Source organism: Bos taurus, chromosome 20, assembly GCF_002263795.3.
Source record: "Bos taurus isolate L1 Dominette 01449 registration number 42190680 breed Hereford chromosome 20, ARS-UCD2.0, whole genome shotgun sequence".
Taxonomy (NCBI): Eukaryota; Metazoa; Chordata; class Mammalia; order Artiodactyla; family Bovidae; genus Bos; species Bos taurus.
Genome location: NC_037347.1, coordinates 50,839,323 through 50,861,402, shown reverse-complemented (window position 1 = coordinate 50,861,402; position 22,080 = coordinate 50,839,323).

Sequence of the window (22,080 nt, the reverse complement as noted above, 5' to 3'; positions counted from 1 at the left end):
GTAAAACCATTACTACTTGCAGATGACATGATACTCTATATAGAGAATCCTAAAGTCTCCAACCAAAAACTCTGCTGCTGCTGCTGCTGCTAAGTTGCTTCAGTCGTGTCCGACTCTGTGTGACCCCATAGACGGCAGCCCACCAGGCTCCCCCGTCCCTGGGATTCTCCAGGCAAGAACACTGGAGTGAGTTGCCATTTCCTTCTCCAATGCATGAAAGTGAAAAGGGAAAGTGAAGTCGCTCAGTCATGTCTGACTCAACGATCCCATGAACTGCAGCCTACCAGGCTCCTCCGTCCATGGGATTTTCCAGGCAAGAGTACTGGAGTGGGTTGCCATTGCCTTCTCCAAACAAAAACTCTAAGAACTAATAAATGAATTCAGCAATGTTGCTGGATACAAGATTAATGCAAGAAGTCAGTTGTGTTTCTATATACTAATAATGAAATATCAGAAAGAGAAGGTGAAAAAAGTAATCCTGTTTAAAATCACATAAAAATATCTAGCATTAAACGAGGAGGTGAAAGACCTACACTTTGAAAACTATAAAACTTTGATGAAGAAAATTAGAGGATTCAAAGAAATGGAAAGATGCACCATACTCATGGAATGGAAAAATTAAAATTATTAAAATAACTTTCATATTACCCAAAGAAATATACAGATTTAATTCAAACCTCATCCAAATACCCAGAGTATTTTTAACAGAACTAGAACAAATAATTTTAAAATTTATATGGAACCACATAAAAAGGTGGAATTGTCAAAGCACTCCTAAGAAAATGAAGAAAGCTGGAGGTAAAATTCTTCCAGATATCAGATTATACTATTAAACGACAGTAATCAAAAGCCCATGATCCTAGCACAAAAACAAGCACATAGATCAATGGAACAGAATAAATAGCCAAGAAATAATGTCATAGATCTATGGTCAAGGCTGATTCATCTTGATATTTGGTAGAAACAAATGCAGTTCTGTAAAGCAATTATCCTTCAATCAAAAATATTTGACAAAAGTAATACAATTATGTAAAGTTAAAAAAAAAATAAAAAAAAATAAATTCTTTCTAAAAGAAAACAAAATAAATCAATAAAAAATATAACAAATGAGACAAGAAAATGGAGAAAAGACAGTCTCTGGCAAGTGATGTTGGGAAAACTGAACAGTCACATGTGAAAAAAATGAGATTAAGAAAACTCATTTTAGACTAAATCTAGCACTGTTAATATCAGTGTACAAAGAGAAACTGTCATTGGCCACCTTGTTGAAATACTGAATTTGGAATTGAATACAAATTATTGAATACAAATTATTATAAACTCTAGACTTACTACTGGATATTGCAACAACACAATGGACCTAGAGAAGGTTTTGCTTAGTGAAATGTCAGACTGAGAAAGGGATACATATGATACCACTTATATGTGAAATCTAAAACATGTACAAATTAATGTATATATAAAACAGAAACAGAATAACAGATATAGAAAACAAACTTGTAGTTACCAAAGGGAGAAGGACATGGGGAGAGACAAATTAGGAATAAGAAATTTCAAAAACTACCATATACAAAATAGATAAGCAACAAGGATATGCCGTATGGCACAAGGAATTATACCTGGTATCTTCTAATAACCTATAATGGTAGATAATCTGTAAAAATTACTGAATCATTATGACATACACCTGAAACCAACACAATATTGTAAATCAACTATGCATACATGTGTGCTAAATCACTTCAGTCATGTTCGACTCTTTGCAACCCCATGAACTGTAGCCCACCACACTCCTCTGTGCATGGGTTTCTCCAGGCAAGAGTACTGGACTGAGTTATCATGCCCTCCTTCAGGGGATCTTCCTGACCCAGGGATTGAATTTAGGTCTCTTATGTCTTTTGCATTGGCAAGTGGGTTCATAACCACTACTGCCACCTGGGAAATCCAAATAAAATATACCCCAATATTAAAAAAAGAAAAAAAGAAGAAGAAGGGGAGAAGAGACAGAGACAAGAACACCCAGAGAAGAATGCCAAGTGATAACATAAAGACCCAAAGGGAAGATGGCCATTAAATGACAGGGGCAGAGATGAAAATTATGCCCCTGCAAATCAGTGAATCCTTCCCAGGCAGCACAGTTGATACAGAACACACCTGCCGATGCAGGAGACACGGGTTTGATCCCTGGGTTGGGAAGATCCCCTGGAGTTGGACATGGCAGCCCACTCCAATATTCTTGCCTGGAGAATTCCATGGACAGATGAGCCTGCCAGGCTACATACAGTCTATAGGGTCAAAAAATCAGACACAAATGAGCACACACACATGAATGCAAACCAATGAATTCCAACAATTACTGGCAAACATCAGAAGCTAAAGAGAATATGACCACGCTTACAAATTGATTTCAGAACTCTATTCTCCAAAACTGTGAGATAATACATTTGTTTGTTTGTTTTAATCAAACAAAAAAACAAAAGAGTTTTCCTGGTAGAATATGCTTGCTTTTGCTACAGTGAGGGCTGAATGCTTCCTCACTTGTACCCAGCTTGAGAGGTCAGGGACAGCAATAGAAATTTGTCATGAGATTTACATATATTTTTCTAGTTGAACTAAATATTTCAGAACTGCCTGGCCAAGATATATCTCTTACTTCCCTTCCTATACATCTTATATCTGATAAAATCTATTCCTTTCCAAACCCCACTTCCTGTGTCAAAATTTCAATATTATACTTTCAGTATTCAGTGACACTTCAATAAAGCCACATTTCATTTCTTATTTCATATGTAAGATCTCCTTATAATGTAAGGGAAGAGAGATGAATGGTACCCTAAATTCCTAACGCTAAGAGCTCAGATATGCCTCATGGAATTTAGTGGCGTGATAATACTAAAGAAAATCTGTTGCATTTGGAAAGTCTTATGATAGTGATTTGCTAATCTACTAAAATTTGCTGAAAATTTTATGAGGATTTAATTTATAACCAAGTGTTTTTTAATTCTCTAATGAAGGAAAGTAATTTAAAGATATATAAAGTTTGTTAAGATTTAGGAAATCATAATTTATGATTACTATCATGATTTTCCCACATTACTTGTGGTGCAAAAATGTGCTTTGTGTTTAATTTTTAACATCTTAAATATTGATCCTGAATATTTTAATTCCAGAATAAAGCTGTAAAATGTGTGGGTGAAACCATTAAGTGTATATAGTGAATCATTTGCTCTTCAGAAGCTATTGAAATTCAAGTTGAAATGAATTAATATACTGGAATGGAATCAAATGAAGGACTTTTTCCTCATTTTTAAAATTTATACTTTTTTCTCTGATAAATATAGATCACAATTATTACTACAGCTTTCCTTCAAACTATTCATTGGAAATATATATGACCTATTTTTTGGTTTGCTTACTGATGAATGGCTTGGAATGCTACCACTAACTGAAGAAGTGGTATCATAACTCAGCTACAGTAGACATATGTAGCAAAAGTAGTTTTGATAAGTAAAGTCATACAGTTTTTAGAATGGAGAAAAATAAACTTTGGTTAAGATGCATACAAATAAAGAATTATAAATTAGGATTTAAATCACCTAAAATGACCCTTATTCTAACTTCTGGAAACAAAAGGGGGATTATTTTATATGTTCTTGCACTAAAAAAATTAAAAACAAATCTTTTATATATATATATGCTGTTTAATGCCCTTGAGTAGCATCTTCTTATACAAATCACTAATCTTTCTTAAACTTAAGAATAAAATCAATAGCAACAAATTATTTAAAAGTTACATTATACTTTAGGAGAATTATACAACATTTGATCCAAATTAACCTGTGCAGAGTGACTATTAAGAACTAAGAAAACTGTCTTTAGAAATGACATTTATTTTTCTAGGTCACAAGGTAGTAATTAATATATCTTTTGCTTAATGAATGATTTTATTTGAAGCAACTTTTAAAGCTAATGAAATACAATGGAATGGATGCTAATTGTTTTTATGTAATGCATTCTCCTATTTTTATATAGATTGCATATTTAGTTATCAAATTAACAAATAACAGAAAACAAAAAGAGCAAATAAGAAAACCACTTAACATTGTAGCAGTAAATACCACAGTCTGAGAAACACAGATAGTTTTCCAGAACCTAGAAAAAAATAAATCATGGAGGGTTATGGAATTGTATCAAAAATCTCAGTACAGTCCTGGTGAAACATGAACACTATTTTTTTGCCTTATAAAAAAAGCCTGTTTGCAGCAAAATATGACTGATGAAAAGACATTGTGCTCTAGGATGAATTGTTTCAGGGTAAAGTTAATGCTCATTACTTGGTGTATTAGAAAGGGTGGAGGGATAATATACTGAGCAGATATAGAGTTAGCACTTTAGTTATTTCTGGCTAAAAACATAAAGACTATTTCTAAAATATCCATATCTCCAGGGCTCAAGTTACTCTGGATCACATGAAGTCATAATCCAAGTCTGGATCATCCATTGGACAAAAACAAGCATCCCTGGCCTGATTGCATGACTCATTTATCTGGTACTATGAAATAGTGATACCTGAAAAATAGCAGAAATTTCACTGAAATCAAGGTTCATAGATCTGTGCTTAAAGTATGCATCTTCCATTTACCTGATGTACAACCTTGAGTTTCTGGTCTTCATTCATTTCCTTACTAATGTATTGGGAAAATGAACAGACATTTCAAGAGACCGTTGTGGGGCTCCAGCGGCAAAATGCATTTGATGTGTGTGTGTGTGTGTGTGTGTGTGTGTGTGTGTGTGTTTACACGCATGTGCGCTCAATCATGTCTGACTTTTTGTGACCCCCATGGACTATATAGCCCACCAGGCTACTCTCCATGGATTTCCCAGGCAAGAATATTGTAGTGGGTCACCATTTTCTACTCCAGGGGGTTTTCCCAACCCAGAGATCAAGCCCACATCTCTTGTGTCCCCTGTATTGGCAGGCATATTCTTTACCACTGGCACAACCAGGCTAGCCAATGTGTTTGATACATGAGGTAAATTGTGAAGTCTTATTCAAACTTTAGAAATGCTCATTTTAATGCTAATGTAGTATTACAGTATACAGCTGTATATTGGAAATATACAGCTGAACAGAGAAAAGGAAGGATAAACCCACTGAGGAGCTGAGGCACAAAGAGACTTTTGAGTTAATAAACTTAGAAAATGGCAAAATCATTAGTCCTCAAGCAACATTAAAATAAATTGATTAATCCCCACTGGGGATCTTTTAGCATATATCATACTAATTATTTCTTCAGAAAGGCTGAGCATATCCAGATTTCTTTGGCCCTTTTAAATTATTTATTCTCAAAAGCTCTTTTAATATTTCTCTTTCTAAAATACCTGAAAAGAACGAGGTCAACTACAAATGCCTTTTCTAACATATTTGTAATGTGTAATAGTTTCATCGAATAGGTTTCAACTTTGTCAGAGTATTTTGTACTTTTTATTGTTATTTTAAAATTTAACTAATGATATAACATGAATAGAATAAAATATAAGCTACTATACATCTCATACTGAAATTATTTCCAGATAGGCATACATATCAAGAATAGGTACATTCTAAAAATAGTGTATTATAATTTCTAAGCCTAATATATCTATTTTTATGATATATGAATAGCAAAACAGTTGCATCTTGCTAAATTAACTCAGACATCTCTTACTACATTAACTTACATTAACACAGGCATCTCTTACTATTTGCAGTTCATGTACTATTTATAGTACCATAATTTTGAAAATGTGCATAAGAATGCACAAATGATATAAAGCTCATTTTAATGTAAACAGAGTAATTAATACAGACATCTCAAATTCTCTTAACTGTCAAAATCAATATGCTTATAAGTTAAAAAAAAATCCTGGCTTATTGCCTTGAACAACTTAGAAAATATTAGCTAATTGACTTTCAGTACAATAAATATTCATAAAGGATGTAAATGAGACCCAATGAGGTATTATATAAGAAATGGTGGAGGATATGATACTGAGTCATACTTTTTTTCCTCTATGATAATAAAAAAGATAAACTATGACAATGCTCATTTGAACAGAAAAAAGGTAATTGATCTTAGCATAAGAGAATAAAAATTGACTTAGTTGATCAAAACTGCAAACTATCCTATCTTTCCCTGGGGTAAAATATCATTCTTATATATGTTCATCAAAATTGAATTAGAATAGAAGTGTACTAACTGACTCTCCTCCCTCAAAATGTGTGAAACTATTATGCACATGTCCAAATCCCAAGCAGTTGTCAATTAAAAATTATGCCCTTGATCTATAAACTTAAAAAAAAAAATTTTTAAACTGAACCAAAAAGTAAATTATAAAGTAAATATGTTTGATGTCTCACAAGGGTTGATATAACTATATTCAGAAAATCTTTTAAATCATTTAAATAGCTAGTACATATTAATAAAAACAGAAAAAGCAGATTTAATCTTTGGATTGGCCATTTGGTGACTTCTTACAAAGCAGAAACCCATGTTCCTCTGGAACATTATTTTTGCTTTTCTTAAATGTTTTATTCCTACGCATTTTCTCTGTTTTTCTTTACTGCATCTCTTATTATTCAAATAATGGGCATCTGTTCAACTGACTCCACTTTTTGAGGGGTGAGAATTGATCAAAATCTTAATCAAAAATTCTTCTCATACAGACTATAAATAATACTCTCTGTCAGGAACTCTGATTTCTTGGTCAAAAAGCTGGTTTAAAACTCAACATTAAAAACAAAAACAACAACAACAAAACAAGGTCACCACTACATCTAGTCCCATCACTTCATGGGAAATACATGGGGAAACAGTGGAAACAGTGTCAGACTTTATTTTTTGGGGCTCCAAAATCACTGCAGATGGTGATTGCAGCCATGAAATTAAAAGACACTTACTCCTTGGAAGGAAAGTTATGACCAACCTAGATAGCATATTCAAAAGCAGAGATATTACTTTGCCAACAAAGGTCCGTCTAGTCAAGGCTATGGTTTTTCCAGTGGTCATGTATGGATGTGAGAGTTGGACTGTGAAGAAAGCTGAGCACCAAAGAATTGATGCTTTAGAACTGCAGTGTTGGAGAAGACTCTTGAGAGTCCCTTGGACTGCAACAAGATCCAACCAGTCCATCCTAAAGGAGATCAGTCATGGGTGTTCATTGGAAGGACTGATGCTGAGGCCGAAACTCCAATACTTTGGCCACCTTATGTGAAGATTTGACTCATTGGAAAAGACCCTGATGCTGAGAGGGATTGGGGGCAGGAGGAGAAGGGGACAACAGAGGACGAGATGGCTGGATGGCATCACTGACTCGATGGATGTGAGTTTGGGTGAACTCCGGGAGCTGGTGATGGACAGGGAGGCCTTGGCATGCTGCGATTCATGGGGTCACAGAGTCGGACATGACTGAGCAACTGAACTAAACTGAAATGGAACATACATATATGAACTTTCAACTTGCCTCTGGTTGTAAGCCTAGTTTCACTTCTCATCTAGGGTCACTCAGTGACACCAATTATTGAGTGACCAGTAGGTCCTACAGGGTTGCACCATGGGTATTTCATTGTAAGGGGTCTTGGCTTTCTCCTCTGCCATCTCAAGATAGATTTCTCAGATTCACTAGGTAAGTTTGAGCTAGTGTATCTGCATTACACCTTCAAGAATGTTTTTAATAATGTGTCATCTCAAAATTTCTTGGTTTATAACACTAATAAAACATGTTAATGAATTTCTTAGGAGGAAGTGACTACTAGTATGTCTATTGTTGTTTTTTATTGTTTAGTTTTTCAGTAATGACTGACTCTTTGTGCCTCCATGGACTGTAGTCCATCAGCCTCCTCTGTCCATGGGATTTCCTAGGTAAGAATAGTGGAGTGTGTTGCCATGCCTTCCTCTAGGGCATCTTCCCAACCCAGGGCTTGAACCCGTGTCTCCTGTGGGTCCTGCATTGGCAGGTGGGTTCTTTACCACTGAGCCACCAGGGAAGCACAGTATGTCTATATACACCTTTAAACAGAAGCTTTCTTTTACTTCATAAATGTAGTGAAATCAGTATTCAGTATAATGGTTATATTTTAAATATATAAAAAATATTATTTCCAAGAGCTGAGACTGAATCAATCTTGGGCTAAATTCAGTAATAACTGTAATTGCAAAATCTATGAGGATAGCAAGGTGAATAAGTATCCCTGCTCTCAGAGGACTAGTACTATAATTGGGGAGATTCAGTAACTACAACTGGATTCCCTGGTGGTTCAGACAGTAAAGAATCCACCTGCAATACAGGAGACCTGGGTTCAATCCCTGAGATGGGAAGGTCCCTTGGAGAAGGAAGTGGCTACCTACTCCAATATTCTGGCCTGGAGAATTCCATGGATGGAGGAACCTGGTAGGCTACAGTCCATGGGGTCACAAAGAGCTGGACACAACCGAGTGATAACTTCACAATAACTACAACAATGTGACTAGGAAGTTAGAAAGAGTGAGGAAAATGACAATAAAAATGTGTCAATACCAATCCAATAGGTTATATAAAATAAGATATACATTTAAAGTAACTCAAAACAACTTAGGAAAGTGTCAATCAAGATGAATTATGAAAATATAGGGCAAGCATTGTAGCTAGCAATGCTACAGATTGACAGTGTTTCACTAGGGATGGCGAAGGTTATGCTTGGGGTGTCATTTTGTCACTATAAATAATATAAAATATTATAGAATATAGTGAAAATATAATAGAAGACAAATTTGATGGCATGTGGTAATTATAAAAAGTTCAAAATGTGAATTCTTTTTACTTAAAAATATAATATGCACAATTATTAACTTAAAAGAGTTATATTAAAATGTGTTGACAAGGTTGACTCAATTTGAACAGATTATTTGTAAAGTAATGATTATAAAGGGTTGGCTACAAATATTGGATGTTTTATAGACATAAAAAATTACAATCGGTCTTTCTTTCTGTAAAGTAACCAAGTTTATTCTGTGCCTAGGTAATACAAGTTCCCTTTTATCACCAAAATATTTATTAATTCTTTGAACTTTGGCAATTCCTAAATTATTTTGATGAAAAGTATCTTAACAAGCTACCTTTTATAAAGCCACTGTGCATTTTAAATGTATTATCTGTAACTAATATTTTCCTAGTGGTTGTGTAGCTTGTTGCTTCTGAACTCCCTTCTTTATTTTCTTAACAAAAATTCACACCAGATGTCTTTTAAACCTAAACTATCTTTGGGTTTTCTAGAAGTACTTAAACTAAAAACAGACCATTTGATGGCTCTAATGATTGGCATCAACTTTGTGGAACAAAAGCCTGTTGACTTCCAACTACAATTTGGATGGGAGTCTGTTGTACCAATAAAGTCATGCCTGCCTTAAGGATTATCCTAGATAAAATGCTGTATTAATTTTGTCCTCACTCTTAGAAATTAGACAACTCTTTTTAGATCATTTAGATAATATAACTTTTAGAGGAGGAATACAACCTTTGTTTGAACTAGTAAATATAAGATGTGGAATGGTGAATTTTGTCCCCCAATTTTTCTTTTATCTTTGTGTTTTATAACAGTCATAGAAATAAATAGACAATGTCATCCTATAGTTCAGAAAACAGACCATAAGACATTTTATCAAAGAGATTCATGAAATTGAACAGGCAGTGTTTCAATTAGGGTGACTGTAAAAATAATATTGCCTACTTAAGGCCAAAGAATTGATGCTTTGGAACTGTGGTGTTGGAGAAGACTCTTGAGAATCCCTTGGACCGCAAGGAGATCCAACCAGTCCATTCTAAAGGAGTTCAGCCCTGGGTGTTCTTTGGAAGAAATGATGCTAAAGCTGAAACTCCAGTACCTTGGCCACCTCATGCAAAGAGTTAACTCATTGGAAAAGACTCTGATGCTGAAAGGGATTGGGGGCAGGAGGAGAAGGGGATGACAGAGGATGAGATGGCTGGATGGCATCACCGACTCGATGGATGTGAGTTTGAGTGAACTCCGGGAGTTGGTGATGGATAGGGAGGCCTGGCGTGCTGCGATTCATGGGGTCGCGAAGAGTCCGACATGACTGAGCAACTGAACTGAACTGAATTGAAGGTGTATTTTATAATACTGCCTTAGGTTAGTGTTGTTGCATTTACAATTCTATAGACTAATAATTTATATGAAACATTACTAAAAAATTAGGAAAGAAAAATCATGAAACGATGATTTGGCTAATACCCCAATAAAGATCTTTGACGGCTTTATGGTGTGGATAGAGTATGTTTTTGTTGTTCTTGATGTTCAGTTGCTAAATCATGTCCAACTCTTTATGACCTCATGGACTATAGCAAGGTAGGCTCTACTGTCCTCCATTATCCACTGAAGTTTGGTCAGATTCAAGTCCACTGACTTAGTGATGCTATGTGGCCATCTGATCTTCTGCCACCCCTTTTTCCTTCTGCCTTCAATCTTTCCCAGCATCAGGTTCTTTTCCAATGAATTGACTCTGCACCAGGTGGCCAAAGTATTGGAGCTTCAACTGCAGTATCAGTTTTCCAATGAATATTCAGCATTAATTTCCTTTAGCATTGACTGATTTAATCTCCTTACAGTCCAAGGGACTCTCAAGAGTCTCGTCCAGCACTACAAATTGAAAGCAATTCTTCAGCACTCAGCTTTCTTTATGGTCCACCTCTTACATTTGTACATGACTGCTGAAAAAACATAGCTTTGACTATGTGAACCTTTGTGAGAAAAATGATGTCTCTGCTTTTTAATATGCTGTCTAGGTTGGCCATAGCTTTTCTTCTAAGAAGCAAGAGTCTTAATTTCATGGCTGCAGTCACCATCTGAAGTGATTTTGGAGCCCAAGAAAAGAAAGTTTGTCACTGTTTCCATTGTTTTCCCATGTATTTCCCATGAAATGATGGGACTAGATGTAGTAGTGACCTTGTTTTGTTGTTGTTGTTGTTGTTTTTGTTTTTAATGTTGAGTTTTAAACCAACTTTTTGACTTTCCTTTTTCACCTTCATCAAGAGGCTCTTCAATTTCTCTTCAGTTTCTGCCATTAGAGTGGTAATGGCAACCCAATCCAGTAACTTTGTCTGGAGAACCCCATGGATATTCTTGCCACTACTTTGAGTTCTCTTGGCTCCTTCCTTAGAAGTGAACTGCAATTCTGATTATATCCCTTCACTTGGATGCACAATGTTTCAATGCTCAAATGAGTGACTCCAAGAGAATTCACTGTTTCTGTGCAATTTTTAGCTAATCAAATGATCCAACAAATTACCTTTCAGAAGACTGTAAAGTAATTATCCTTCAATTAAAAATAAATACATTAAAAAAAAAGAATAGAAAACCATGACACAAGGTTTAGGATGGGGAACACATGTATACGTGTGGTGGATTCATTTTGATATATGGCAAAACCAATACAATATTGTAAAGTTAAAAAATTAAATTAAATTAAAAAAAAAAGAAAACTATGACACAGATTTTGGAACAGCTACCTTCAAAAATTTATCACAGGTTCGATGCACGATACTGGATTCTTGGGGCTAGTGCACTGGGACGACCCAGAGGGATGGTATGGGGAGGGAGGAGGGAGGAGGGTTCAGGATGGGGAACACATGTATACCTGTGGCGGATTCATTTTGATATTTGGCAAAACTAATACAATTATGTAAAGTTTAAAAATAAAATTAAAAAAAAAATATCACATTACCCCAGTGTCCATTGCTTATACATTATGCAGAGGTGGAGATCTACACTCATTACAATATTATATCTTTAAACTTAGGCTAAAGAATCTATCTAGTCAAGGCTGTGGTTTTTCCTGTGGTCATGTATGGATGTGAGAGTTAGACTGTGAAGAAAGCTGAGCGCCGAAGAATTGATGCTTTTGAACTGTGGAGAAGACTCTTGAGAATCCCTTGGACTGCAAGGAGATCCAACCAGTCCATTCTGAAGGAGATCAACCCTAGGTGTTCTTTGGAAGGAATGATGCTAAAGCTGAAACTCCAGTACTTTGGCCACCTCATGTGAAGAGTTGACTCATTGGAAAAGACTGTGCTGGGAGGGACTGGGAGCAGGAGGACAAGGGGACAACAGAGGATGAGATGGCTGGATGGCATCACCGACTCGATGGACATAAGTTTGAGTGAACTCCGGGAGTTGGTGATGGACAGGGAGGCCTGGCGTGCTGTGATTCATGGGGTCACAAAGAGTCAGACACAACTGAGCAACTGAACTGAACTGAACTGAAAGAATAATAAAAGTTGTAATGTATGGACTCATAATTGACACCAACAAAATTCTTTTTCCTTGTGATAAACTATTCTGAAACCAAATGGGGACTAACCAACAATAAACAACAACAACAAAAAAAAAACTAACAAAAGCAAAATATTTTTTATTTGAAGAACTACTGGTTTCTATGTTATAGATTGTGAACCATTTAAACAGCTGGTGATGGACAGGGAGGCCTGGCGTGCTGCAATTCATGGGGTGGCAAAGAGTCGGACATGACTGAGCGACTGAACTGAACTGAACTGAATACAAATTATTAGAGTTGAAATATCAGCATTAAAATGACGCAATCCAGGCTCTAAAGTCAACCCTATAAATACCCTTCCCTAACTCATGTATCCAAAGAAATAAGTAAGACTAACTGCTTAAGATAATGCTATTCTTATTTCAGGAAGATACCTTGGAGAAGGGGACAACTACCAACTCCAGAATTCATGCCTGGAGAATTCTGCACACAGAGGAGCCTGGAGGGCTACAGTCCATGAGGTTGCAAAGAGTCAGACACGACTGAGAGACTAACACACACCCAGGAATAGTGGGACTCTACTAGGAGTTACATGCCTCTAAAAAGAGTCACTGCTACAGAGATTGTAGGAAGTTGACATGAGTGCGGGATCAGGCTTCCAGAGAACATAGGAGGCCTAAATTTTTTTTTAAAAAGAGTATTCTCCATTGATGTGAGATTTACTTGTACATTATAGTCTTAAAATATATTCAATAGGAAAATATTCTCTCACGTGTAAAGGAAACATGAGTAGTTATGAGAAAATAAAATTCTATGAATTTATAATAAGATATTTTATTAAAAAATAAAAACCTCTAATTTAGTATATGTTTTAATATCTAGAGATTATGTGACAATTTATTTAAGAATAAAATAATGAAAAGTGACATAATTTTCTGAGAATATAAAGATTAAAAAATATTTCACATTAAGATCTGGTAAGTACATTAATCACAATTACTTATTTTATGTGGAAAGTGAAATAGGAACCCACTCCAGTGTTCTTGCCTGGAAAATCCCATGGACAGAGGAGCCTGGTGGGCTATAGTTCATGGGTGGAAAAGAGTCAGACACAACTGAGCCCACACACACATATATACACACACACACAAATTTCATGACAAGGAAAAAGGGACGTTTTAATGTACTCATTCATTATTTTTTGATGCCAAATCATTATTTATAAATCCCAATTTGAAATATCTCAACAAATTACAGTTTCATGACACATTTTGTATAAAACCCTTGCTTTTACAAAACAGAGTCAGTTTTAAAAGCTATTAAAATTATAGAGGCTTAAAAAAAGCTTCTCAAAAAATAAGAAATAATAGCAGCTTTAAATATACACAAAGTATCCCATCTAAATGAGAGATGCTTTAAGAAAGGTATCTAGATGTTACCTTAAATATGATTTTTCTGAAAACTCTTAAATGTAATTTGATCTATATTTGGGATTACAGGAGAAGCTTTGACTAGCTATGAAAATCTATAGCTGGAGGGTTTATATTTATTTTTTGTAATGTTTCCAAGAAAAAGAAATAATACAAGTAAAGTACCACAGCTGGAGTTTAAACAAATGGCCATCCATTAAAGTTTTTCAAAGCACTTTAAACATCTTTTCTCATGATTCTTGACAGCCGAGGGCAAACAAGGTTCTTCGTCAATTTATGACTAAGCTGATCTCTAAAAGATCCTCTGAGATTACTGTAAACTCTAACTAATGTCCATTTCCTTTATGCTACATTTGGGCTTTCAAGAGTGATGCCCTCCCAGGTGGCATCCAGTCTCAAAGACTCATTTACCCGAGTACATAAAAGGAAAAGTGATGAGCTTTTGGGGTGGACTTACTATTTGGCACATTAAAGCTAATTTATTATAGATTAATCTGACCTTAATAATACCACCTCTTCTTCACTTCATTTTACCTTTCAAGTAAGGAAAAAGATCTTAAGTAGATAAGAACAAGCTGAAATAGATTATGTATCACAAATAGATGATGCATTACAACATAGATGCTGTATTGTCAAGTTTTATGTATGTTTATATTGTATATACACATATGATCTTTATTTTTTAATATAAATTTATTTATTTTAATTGGAAGTTAATTACTTTACAATATTGTATTGGTTTTGTCATACATCAACATGAATCCGCCACGGGTATCCATGTGTTCCCCATCCTGAACCCTCCTCCCACCTCACTCCCTGTACCATCCCTCTGGGTCATCCCAGTGCACCAGCCCCAAGCATCCAGTATCCTGCATCGAAACTGGACTGGCGATTCGTTTCATATATGATATTATACATATGTCAATGCCATTCTCCCAAATCATCCCACCCTCTCCCTCTCCCACAGAGTCCAAAAGACTGTTCTATACATCTGTGTCTCTTTTGCTGTCTAGCTTACAGGGTTATCATTACCATCTTTCTAAATTCCATATATATGCGTTAATATACTGTATAGGTGTTTTTATTTCTGGCTTACTTCACTCTGTATAATAGGCTCCAGTTTCATCCACCTCATTAGAACTGATTCAAATGTATTCTTTTTAATGGCTGAGCAACGTGAGTCTGAGTGAACTCCAGGAGTTGGTGATGGACAGGCAGGCCTGGCGTGCTGCGATTCACGGGATCGCAGAGTCGGACACGACTGAGTGACTGAACTGAACTGAACTGAATACTCCATTGTGTATATGTACCACAGCTTTCTTATCCATTCATCTTCTGATGGACATCTTTAGGAAATTGAAATCCTATGTTTTTATAGGAAATATAAAATTAGTTGAAATAATATTTTTATTGAAGTAAAAGTGAGTTTTAATTGAAATACCAATATAGGCAAAAATATGAATGGACTCTGCTATGCAAATAAAATGTAGATGAGAAGACCACCCTAAATTCTATTCCTTTACAAAAGAAAAGTTTGTATAAAAATAATACATAATACTATGATATAAAATATGTGATAAATAATGTAGCTAGAAACACTTTTAAGATAAAAAATAGATACTAAAAACCACACATATATAAACATAGATATAGGTATTGATATAGATCTATAGATAAACTGTGGAAAATTCTGAAAGAGATGGGAATACCAGACTACCTGACCTGCCTATTGAGAAACCTATATGCAGGTCAGGAACCAACAGTTAGAACCGGACATGGAACAGCAGACTGGTTCCAAATAGGAAAAGGAGTACGTCAAGGCTGTATATTGTCACCCTGCTTATTTAACTTATATACAGAGTACATCATGAGGAATGCTGGGCTGGAGGAAGCACAAGCTGGAATCAAGATTGCCAGGAGAAATATGAATAACCTCAGATATACAGCTGACACCACCCTTATGGCAGAAAGTGAAGAGGAACTAAAAAGCCTTTTGATGAAAGTGAAAGAGGAGAGTGAAAAAGTTGACTTACAGCTCAACATTCAGAAAACAAAGATCATGGCATCTGGTCACACCACTTCATGGGACATAGATGGGGAAACAGTGGAAACAGTGTCAGACTATTTTGGGGGGCTCCAAAATCACTGCAGATGGTGACTGTAGCCATGAAATTAAAAGACGCTTATTCCTTGGAAGGAAAGTTATGACCAACCTAGATAGCATATTCCAAAGCAGAGATATTACTTTGCCAACAAAGGTCCAACAAGTCAAGTCTATGGTTTTTCTAGTGGTCATGTATGGATGTGAGAGTTGGACTGTGAAGAAAGCTGAGCGCCAAAGAATTGATCCTTTTTAACTGTGGTGTTGGAGAAGACTCTTGAGAGTCCCTTGGACTGCAGCAAGATCCAACCAGTCCATTGTAAAGGAGATCAGTCATGGGTGTTCATTGGAAGGACTGACGCTGAAGCTGGAACTCCAATACTTTGGCCACCTCATGAGAAGAGTTGACTCATTGGAAGAGACTATGATGCTGGGAGGGATTGGGGGTAGGATGAGAAGGGGACGACAGAGGATGAGATGGCTGGATGGCATCACCAACTCGATGCATGTGAGTCTGAGTGAACTCTGGGAGTTGGTTATGGACTGGGGGCCTGGAGTGCTGTGATTCATGGGGTCGTAAAGAGTCGGACACGACTGAGCGACTGAAAGGAACTGAACTGATAGATTTTCTAGTATCCTTGGAGACATATGTCATTCAATCTCTTTCTTAATATATCTGTAAATATGCTTGTCTAATATCCACTGAAAAATTATGGAAAACTCCTATTATCAGAGGAAATGATGTTGTGACCATAGAATGCATTTGTCAAGACTCCATGCTAACACTTAAACTCAGCACTAATTTTTTAATTATCTACTATTAGAGCTCAAAACGGAAGCTTTGCTAAATTGGACTTATGCTTCTTTATCTTTAATAAAAAGTGTTTCTTAGCAGATGCACTGTGGCTTAGCATTTCTGAACTTGCAATAATAAAATTACCCAAGTTAAAGCCTGTACTCCCAACTCTATTTATTTCAAAAGCAAGCAATTATAAAACTAAGCCTGTTTAGCCATTAAAATTACTTCAAATGATCACAGATTTTCTCTGTGAAAGCACACCAGAGTCACTTTAGCTTCTCTCAAAGAGATGTTGTTACTGAAGTAAAGTTAGTCTATAACTATAATCAAAATTCATAAAATATTTTTATTATAGGCATTTTAGATCTAAAGCAAATTTTTAATATAGTGTTAGCTTGAAAATTCCCAAAGCTTTAAGATATATATATATATATATATATATATGTATATGTTATGTATGTATGCATAAATATATATAATTTTAAACTTGTTAAAAAATGGCATCCTCTAGGTTTAAGAGAGAAGCTGGTTTGACAGTTGCAATTTTAACAGCGGGAAAGACAGAATCATGGCCAAGAACACAAGGGCAAAACTTACTTGCATATAAAGCATCACATAAGACTGTATAAAAATCATTCCAGCATAATACTTTTAGTCTACAATCTTAAGTATAATTTATGTCAAAAGACAATTAGAACTTAAATATAGCAGCCTTAATCTATTGAATTAAAACATGACTTAATCATAGGTACAGAAAACAAACAGGTACTTTCCAGGAGGGAGGTGAGTGGTATCCTTTGCATATCTGAGGTTATTGATATTTCTCCTGGCAATTTTGATTCCAGCTTGAGCTTCATCCACCCGGGCATTTTGCCTTATGTCCTCTGCATATAAGTTAAACAAGCAAGGTGACAATATACAACCTTGATGTACTCCTTTCCCAATTTTGATCCTGTCCATTTTTCAATGTCCAATTCTAACTGTGCTTCTTGACCTGCATATCGGTTTTTCAGGAGACAAGTAAAGTGTTCTGGTATTCCCAAGTCTTTAAGAATTTCCCACAGTTTGTTGTGATCTACAGAGTCAAAGACTTCAGCATAGTCAATGAAGCAGAAGGAAATATTTTTCTGGAATTCTCTTGATTTTTCTATGATCCAACAGATGTTGGCAATTTGATCTCTGGTTCCTCTGCCTTTTCTTCCAGCTTTTACATCTGGAAGTTATTGGTTCAGGAACTGTTGAAGCCTAGCTTGAATGATTTTGACAATTACCTTGCTAGCATGTGAAATGAGTGCAATTGTGTGGTAGTTTGAACATTCTTTGGTGTCTCTCTTTTCTGGGATTATAATGAAAACTGACAGTTTGCAGTTTTTTGGCACTGCTGAGTTTTCCTAATTTGCTGGCATATTGAGTTCAGCACTTTAATAGCATCATCTTTTAGGATTTGAAATAGCTCAGCTGGAATTCCATCAGATCTAATGATGGAATTCCATCAGATCTAATGATGGAATTCCATCAGATCTGATGTTTCCTACAGCCCACTTGACTTCACACTCCAGGATGTCTGGCTCTAGGGAACTGGGAGGAGAGGAAATTGGAGAAGGCATTGGGACCCCACTCCAGCACTTCTGCCTGGAAAATCCCATGGACGGAGGAGCCTGGTGGGCTGCAGTCCATGGGGTCGCTAAGAGTCAGACACGACTAAGCGACTTCACTTTCACTTTTCACTTTCATGCATTGGAGAAGGAAATGGCAACCCACTCCAATGTTTTTGCCTGGAGAATCCCAGGGACAGGTGAGCCTGGTGGGCTGCCGTCTCTGGGGTCGCACAGAGTCGGACATGACTGAAGCGACTTAATAGCAGCAGCAGCCACAGTAGAAAGGTACAGGTGTCCAGTAATAAGGAAAAGTATTGGGGATGTAATAAACAACATGATAAATATAACTAGCACTACTATACATTGTATATGAAAGTCATTAAGCAGGCAGATCCTGGAAGTTATCATTACAGAAAAAATAGTAAATTTATTTCTTTTATATTGTATCTATATGATATGATGGATATTCACTAAACTTACTGAAGTAACCATTTTATGATGTAAGTCAAATCATTATGCTGTACACATTCAACTTACACAGTGTTTTATGTCAATTATATCTTCTTCCTAGGTTGCAGTAGTGGTACACAACCCATCTGCCAATGCAAGAGACACAAAAGATGCGAGTATGATCCCTGGGTTGGGAAAATCCCCTGGAGCAGGGCACATCAACCACGTCAGTACTCTTGCCTGGAGAATTCCACAGAGAGAGGAGCCTGGCAGAATAAAGACAGTGTGGGTGCAAAGAGATGGACACAAATGAAGCAACCTAGCATGCACACATTACAATTCCAGTAGTGTGATCAGAAAGGTATCAAGTTTATCTCATTCAGGTCTTTGTTGAGTAAAGAAAAAACAAAAATTGGTATTGATTAAAAGTGCAACAGAAAGGCTGGAAGAAGAACTAGAGGCAGCAGTCTAGATGAGAGGTGAAGCTGATATAAAGTTGGACAACAGTTTTATACAGATAGACTGAGTTTGGCAGAGAAATTGCTTGGAAAAATTTTTAATACTGTTCTGCTGTTTATAACACTTCCAGACAAATTTCTTAACCACTGTCCATCACCCGGCAGAAATTTTCACTGTGGATAGATTACTTACACAATCTTCTGCAGGAAGGATCACTATTTTCTCTTACACAGGTATTTCCTATAGGTAGTAGGTTGAATGATAGCCCTCAAAATGATCTGTCCACATCCTAATCATTGGAACCTGAGTATGTCACCTTATTAGGAAAGGGGAAAAAAGAAAAAAAAAAAAAAAACAGTCTTTGCAGGTTTAACAAAGTCAAGAATCTTGAGTTAAGGAGATTATCCTAGTTTATGTGAGTGAGCCCAAAATCCAATGATATATCCTTACAGCAGAAACATAGAGGGAAATCTGTCACAGAGAGAAGGAGACAGAGTAACAGATCCTGTGTCATTGGCTTATGGAAAGGTGTCCACAGCAAATAGCAGGGCCTCACGTTTATGGACTTACAATGCAATGGTAAAACATGGTAAAAATCTCCTGCTTCCCTCATAAGACATATCATGTACAAGCAGGTTGTTTAATGGGCTTCCCTGATGGCTCCTCCTCTGTAGTCCCCTTCTCCTCCTGCCTTCAATCCTTTCCAACATCAGATGGTTGGATGGCATCACCAACTCAATGGACATGTTTGAGCAAGCTCTAGGAGTTGGCAATGGACAGGGAAGACTGGTGCACTGAAGTCCATGAGGTTGCAAAGAGTCAGACATGACTGAGAGACTGAACTGACTGAGTGGCTGGTGGCGGCTCAGATGGTAAAAAATCTGTCTGCAATGCCAGTGACCTGGGTTCAACAACTGGTTTGGGAAGATCCCCTGGAAGAGGGCATAGCAACCCACTCCAGTATTCTTGCCTGGAGAATTCCATGGAGAGAGAAGTCTGGTGGACTATAGTCTGTGGGGTCCCAACGAGTTGGACATGACTGAGTGACTGTGTGGATCACAACAACCTGTAGAAAATTCTTCAAGAGATGGGAATACAAAATCATGTGATCTGCCTCCTGATAAATCTGTATGTAGGTCAGGAAGCAACAGTTAGAACTGGACATGGAAAAACAGACAGGTTCCAAATCAGGAAATTAGTACGCCAAGGCTGTATATTGTCACCCCACTTATCTAACTTATATACAGAGTACATCACAAGAAATGCTGGGCTGGATGAAGCAAAAGCTGGAATCAAGATTGCCTCAAGAAATATCAATAACTTCAGATATGCAGATGACATCACCCTTATGGCAAAAAGTGAAGAGGAACTAAAGAGCCTCTTGATGAAAGTAAAAGAGGAGAGTGAAAAATATGGCTTAAAACTCAACATTCAGAAAACTAAGACCATGGCATCTTGTCCCATCATATCATGGCAAATAGATGGGGAAGCAATAGAAACAATGAGAAACTTTATTTTGGGGGGCTCCAAAATCACTGTGGATTGTGACTGCAGCCATGAAATTCAGAGACTTGCTCCTTGGAAGAAAAGCTATGACCAACCTGCTGCTGCTGCTACGTCACTTCAGTTGTGACTGTTGACTCTGTGCAACCCCATAGACAGCAGCCCATCAGGCTCCCCCATCCCTGGGATTCTCCAGGCAAGAACACTGGAGTAGGTTGCCATTTCCTTCTCCAATGCATGAAAGTGAAAAGTGAAAGTGAAGTCACTTAGTCATGTCCGACCCTCAGCAACCCCATGGACTGCAGCCTATCAGGCTCCTCCATCCATGGGATTTTCCAGGCAAGAGTACTGGAGTGGGGTGCCATTGCCTTCTCTAATGATCAACCTACAAAGCATATTAAAAAGCAGAGACATTACTTTGCCAGCAAAGGTCCATCTAGTCAAAGCTATGATTTTTTCCAGAAGTCATATATGGATGTTAAAGTTGGACTATAAAGAAGGCTGAACGCTGAAGAATTGATGCTTTTGCACTGTGGTGTTGGAGAGGAGTTTTGAGAGCCCCTTGGACTGCAAGGAGATCCAACCAGTCTATCCTAAAGGAAATCAATCCTGAATATTCATTGGAAGGACTGATGTTGAAGCTAAAACTCCAAAACTTTGCCCACCTGCTGTGAAGAACTGACTCACTGGAAAAGACCCTGATGCTGGGAAATATTGAAGGTGGGAGGCAAAGGAGTCAACAGGGTATGAGATGGTTGGATGGCATCACCAACTCAATGGACATGAGTTTGTGTAAGCTCTGAGAGTTGGTGATGAACAGGGAATCCTTGCGTGCTGCAGTCCATGGGGTCCAAAGAGTTGGACAAGTCTGAGTAACTGAATTGAACTGAGAATTTAAGCACACCACAGGTTGTATAATAAGTTAAAATTTTATGGGCTGAAATATGTTTATCCATAATACATACCTTGAGGTACTAATGCAGACCTCAGAATATAAATGTATTTGGAGATAAAGTACTTAAATATGTAATGAATTTAAAATGAGGTCATTAGGGTACAGCCTCACCCATTAACTTGTGTCCTTATGATAGGAGATTAGAACAGAGATCCAAACAGAGGGATGGTGACCATGTGAAGACACAGAGAGGAGATGGCCATCTCTAAGGGAAGGAGGGATGCCTCTGAAGAAATCAGCGGTGCTGACACCTTGATCTTGGACTTTAAGTATCTAGAATTGTGAGAAAATAAATTCTGTTGTTTAAGCCACTTTGGTTGTAGCACAGTTTTATGGCAGCCATGGAAAATACAGAGATAATCAAAGCATACTGTGTATTAACTATTCTTGTCACTATTAGGAGAGTCTGATAAAAAAGAGAATGACTTAGCACACAGAGAAAGATGCGAAGAGAGATGAGAAGGGTGAAGAATAATTCTT